Consider the following 6,229-nt stretch of genomic DNA (forward strand, 5'->3'; position numbering starts at 1 on the left):
AGGCAGCTTCGAATGCATCCACATGGCATGTTAGCATATGCATTGATCTAACTCAAATTTTGTTGGTGTTTTAGCCTGCATAACCTCATTATAATTCTGTTTTCTTTTGAGGCCTTAATATGCTCTCAAATTAAAATACAACAGAAACATATACTAATTCTCACATTGCACGAAAAGTTTGTCTCTCCAACAATGAATATACATATTGATTATATTACTACAATAATTCATATTTCCACGTTGAACGCTTGAGACAATACTAAATAGTATTAATTACAATTACAATATTTACGGCTTCGTATTTACATATTTAGATATTCGTGGTTGGTGATTTAATTAGAATTGTCTTATGGAGTAGTATTAATTTATCAACCATAACATATATTTCAAGTAGGATATAAGTTAGTGCTAATAGATGATTCAGTTGTCATGTTTACTCATCTCCATGGACTATGTTTATTAAATCTCTTGTTCAAATATACTCTCTCTCTCCATAAATAAGAGTCTCATTTTTCATTTTAGACGCTGTTCATTTTTACTATAAATGGTAAGAGAGTCTCACATTCCACTAACTTTGTTTCATCCATTTTTCTTAATAAAGTGTTGAATTGAATCGTACCAGTCTCTACTGGGGGTTATTACTCATTTTTGTACTTGCTGTTTTATTTTTCAATTATTTTCCCAGAATGTATCCTAATTTTTGGCCTAATTCTTCTTCTGATGATCGATTCAACCTCTGATCAAAAAGATATACCTTGGTTATATTTCATCTCTTCAACAAGTTTTCCATGAGATGGGAAATGCAAAGTATTAGTCCCACATGAAGTTTGTGAATAAGTGATTGTCTGATAATGAGCAAGGAATACCCGTCTTTCTGCTAAAGAGGATGTATTGAACTCATAATTCAATTGATACTTTTTATAACATTAATTTCTTAAAATCCGTACTACCAAGAAATGAAACTCATAATAGTGGACATAGGGTGTAATTTTTCAAAAGTTCGATCTATGAAAATGTATCTTAGTCCATCTCCATGGTACTAAAATTACAATGTACTTATCTAATGATTATGCATCTCACTCCAGTTCATGTGATTAAGTTAAAAGTACTAAACCAATCCCATTTCTTGCTTATCTGATACTACTATTTTACTAGTATTATCTTATTTAATGAATGTAACGCTGCTTAAATTGATCATTGTCGTTATAAAATTTACGTTGTATATACATACATTCCAAGGTTGGGAAGCCCTTCCCTTTGAAAAATCCAAAATGCATGTGTAGTCGGCGGCCATATCTTCAGAAACTGACAATCATAAGATTAGATGATAAGAACGTCATATTCCGCCAAATATACTATAATTATCCAAGGCGGCGATGATTATGTATATGTTTGTTTACAATAAACTATGATAGACGGCGATTATTATAATTAGGACTTTTTGGTTTTGGCATTATATTTGAGAGGCTAAATTCAAAATTATAGATAGCTTTTAGTTTAAAATCCAAATAATAATAAAATAGAATATCTTTTAAATGCACAATAGTACATGCACAACACACGCAGAACTTAAAATATATAAAAAATTTACATAACATAAATTCAATTTCTATATCATGAATTTGAGTATAAAATTACTACAAAGATATGGATTTGGGTATGAAATTGAGAGGCCTCAAACATTCATGCATGACTGCTCTATATTCAGACAATCACTCATGCCTAAATTCAATTCCTATATAATAAATTTGAGTAGAGATTTATCATAACGGTATGAATGTGAGTGATTGCACTTTTAATGTACCCACAACTCATGTTATATTTTTGCATCGCGTTAAATCAACGGAATAGATACAATTGACAATTGTAAAAGTGATTGCACGTACAATAGAACCACAACTATATTAATAGTACCGACCAATATTATGCATAGAGTTCAAAATTTCATCTCTCATTAAGTTTTCATGAAGATACAGATCAGTGACGATGTTTAAATATTCTACATAATGATACTAACTTTTTTTTATATATATATATTTTCTGTAATTAAGAAGGATATATATTACACATTCAAAGGTTGACATATTGTAATCTGAATCTCCAAAATAATAATTTAGAACATGTAACCAAATTGTAAAGAAGACTCTTATCATTTTAAGTGTGAATTAATAAGTCCAATATCTGATGTCATAACTTGGATAGCCATTCTTTCTGCGCGATAATCCTTCCAAACGAATCCAAAGCCTCTTCCTAGTTGTAAAACATATCCTATCATGTGTTATTTAGTCTTAGAAGTTTCTTAGTATTTCTTAATCACAGTAGTATATAACATATGTCACGTGTCATTCACTCACATGTTACTTTATCTAGAGTAAAGGCTAAATGTGGTCTTAAACATATGACCGTTTTATCAATTTGATCATGAACATTATCTTTTTAATTATTTGGTCCCTCACAAATGAACTCGGACCGAAATCGGTCCTAAATTGACAGAACCGTTAAAAGTAACGGTCAAACATGTGTTTAGCCGATTTTAACCAAATTAAATATTTTTATCAGATTTTTTATTTATTTCAAATTTAAAAATTATTATTCTAAAATAATTTAAATTAAAAATTAAAACCTCCTCCTCCAAACTCAACAGCCTGCCGCTGCTGTCATCGGCCACCGCCGCCGCTGCGCTGACCGCCGTCGCCGTCGGGAGGTAAGATTATTTAATTTTCAACTTCGTAAAACAAGTTTCTAAGTTAGAAACTTGTTTCATCCGCCCCCAAATCGGAGCTCCTCAAGGAGGTGAACTCCACAACGGTCGTCCTCCCTCCGTCATCGCCGCTCCGACGCCACGCCGGCGGTACTCCGATGGTTCAGGCATCCGTCGGCTGAGGTGCATCTCCAATTCAAAGAGATCCTCCCCTAAATCGACCAAATCGGAAATCCCCAAATTTCATACTATTCAAATCCGCTGCCTTCGTCGCCGGTCACCACCAGTGGTCGTTGCCCCACCCTCACCGGACATCACCGTCGCTCAGCCGCTGCCGCTGCTCCGCGGCGATTTCGTGTCGCCGTTGTTGGGAGAGCACAACCGCAACCTTCATGCCGTCAGCCACCGCCGTCGCCGTCCCGGCTACTGCTCGCTCTCGATTAGAACACCGTCGCTGGTCAGGGGCACCATCGCGGTCTACGATGCCGCTGCTGCACCGTCGTAAGTCTGGTAGAGCCGTCGCCGCCGTTGAGCTGCCGGACAGAAACTTCAAAGTTAGAAGCCGTGGGCTGTTGAGTTTGGAGGAGGAGGTTTTAATTTTTTACTTTAAATTATTTTAGAATAATAATTTTTATATTTGAAATAAATAAAAAATCTGATAAAAATATTTAATTTGGTCAAAATCGGCTAAACACCTGTTTAACCGTTACTTTTAACGGTTCTGTCAATTTAGGACCGATTTCGGTCCGAGTTCATTTGTGAGAGACCAAATAATCAAAAAGATAATGTTCAGGACCAAATTGATAAAACGACCATATGTTTAGGACCACATTTGGCCTTTACTCCTTTTTCTATCAATATGTGCGAATTTTTTCGTAAACCAGTGAACATAATATTTTAAAAAGTAGTACTCCCTTCGTCCCATAATAGATGCCACACTTGGAGATTGACACGAGATTTTAGGAGAAGTTGTTTTGTGTTAAGTTGAGAGAGAAAATAATATATTTATATTAATGTGAGAGAGAACTTTTATCAAAAAAAGAAATGTGACACCTTTTGTGGAACAAACTAAAAAGGAAAGTGTGACATTTATTATGAGACGGAGGGAGTACTAATTACTCCCTCCGTCCCGCTTTAGGAGTCCCGGTTGATCAATTTTGGGCGTCCCGCTTTAGGAGTCCCGGTTGAGATAAATTAATAAAAAATGCCTACAAAGTGTTAATGTGGGTCCCAACATCCACTACAACTAATAAAAAAGTGTTAAAAGTGGGTCCCAACATCCACTAAAACATTTATTTATTGGACACTCAATTAAAAGTGGGTCCCAACATCCACTACAATATTTATTTACACACTTAAACACTTTTTTCTTAAAACATGTGTCCGACTCAACCAGGACTCCTAAAACGGGACGGAGGGAGTACTAGTATATGTAGATATGTTATTGCATTGAATCGTGTGCCTACTTTTGGGATTAGAAAGAAATTTTTTTTCTAGCTCTCCTTGTACAAATCTAGACCAAATTCTTTGGGTACTTCGTAACGTTGGGACATTCATCTTCATCCACATCTGGATCTATTGTAATTATCAAGATGAGAATATGTTAGAAGATCTAAGATCGAGTCAACAGTCTTAACGTGGAGAAGGCGCAAGCACGTCGGTTCTTCGGAGAATCAAAAGATATTCATTTTAATCACATTTAATTTTGCGTATTTTATGTGAACTAGTATTAACCCACGTGCGATGCACGACGGAATATTTTTAATCATACAATTTAAAATTATTAATTAATTAATTAAAATAAAAAATATAACTATATAAGATTAAAAATAGAAAAATATACTATAAATAACAAATCAATAAATATACTCCATTATTTACAATGGAACCAAGACAAACACAACACAGTTATTTGGACAATGAAGAAGGAGTATCAAGTGTTGATACTTTTGAAAAATATGTTTAAAACAATAATTCATATTTCTCTACTGAAAAATGTAAATCACAAAATATGTATGCGGTACTCTAACTATTGTAAGAAATATTGGGATAAAATTCTTTAGTCAAGAATGTTACAATTCTTCCCTCTCTAAGAATTGTAAGAAATATTGGGATAAAAAAACAACAGTACATGAAATGGAAATTACAATAAAAAATATAAAATAAAATGAACTCTAAGTCTAGTTGAGAAAACCCCTCTTTCAGCAATACAAATTACATTACGGTTAGTGCTCTCAGATTGACGTATTATCCCTAAAGATGAAATACTCCTAACGTACATAACATCTCAAACCCGCTAGGCAGAGATAAACTTGATGGGGCTCCAAAAATTGAGTAATACAATGTTCCTAAAATGTACAATAATATGTTGAGAACTTGAGAGAGAATGGAGAATGATTTTGTTAGTGTGTGATTCATCCACAACTCTATGCCATTTATAGGCACAAAATTAGTCCATGAGAGATCATGAAATTAAAACAACATAATTATAAAATTAAGACAATATAGATTACAAAATTTAACTTTTCTTATTATTTTTGTTGTTAATAGCCATTGATTATTTCTTATTATGAATAAATGAGTTTCAATGCGGATTTGTTTAGTCCACCTGGTGATTAATGGCCATTACTTCACACTGCATACATGCAATAATTATTTTACCTTCCAAATTCAAAACTTATAAGCACGTCCCCTTCCAAATTCAAAACTTATAAGCACGTCCCCTTTAAATGTGATAAATAAGTGTTACAAAACTGAAAATTAAATTTAAAAATTGATTAGTGGTCAAAGCTGACACGTTTTTTTAATATAATGTAGGTAGGGTAATATTAATTGTGGAAGTTAAATGTAGAATCATAAAAGATGTTTTTTTTTCTTATAATGATATATTGATTATGCACTTTTATAAATATTCAAATTGAAGCTCACAATTTATAAATATTTCAAAAAATGGTCCAAAACTCACCTTTTATATATGTATAGATACTATTTAGACCAAAATAATCTGAATATATTAGTCTAAATAATATTCAGATTTGATAAAACGCCTTTGTTTTTTGGCCACCTACATGATCCAACTAGACATACATTCGTTTCGCTTTTGCAGAAATCATCAATTTTGAGAAATCAACAACACAACAAAATTCATGTAATTAAGTTTTAAGGTTTGTGAGAACATCTAAAACTTGACCAAAGTTAATAATATTAGTATATTGCTATAGGAAATAAATTAAGACGTGTAATTGGATGTGTAATAGTTGAAAAGGTAGGTTACCATTTAAGTGGTAACATATAATGCTAATTAATAATGGCTTTCACTCCAATCTCACTCTATCAATACTAGTTTATGTAAAAATTGGATTTTTAAAATTTTACCCCAAAAGAGAACGAACAAAAGCCCATCAAAATCAATCAAATTATCCATGTGCAACACTTTGCATAAATAATCACAATTGATATTTGGATCTAGAGCCACCATTTTTCTTCGCATAGTAGTAGTACTATAATTTTATTTTGGTCAAAATCTGT

This window comes from Salvia hispanica, chromosome 4 (genome assembly GCF_023119035.1).
Source record: "Salvia hispanica cultivar TCC Black 2014 chromosome 4, UniMelb_Shisp_WGS_1.0, whole genome shotgun sequence".
In the NCBI taxonomy this organism is placed as follows: Eukaryota; Viridiplantae; Streptophyta; class Magnoliopsida; order Lamiales; family Lamiaceae; genus Salvia; species Salvia hispanica.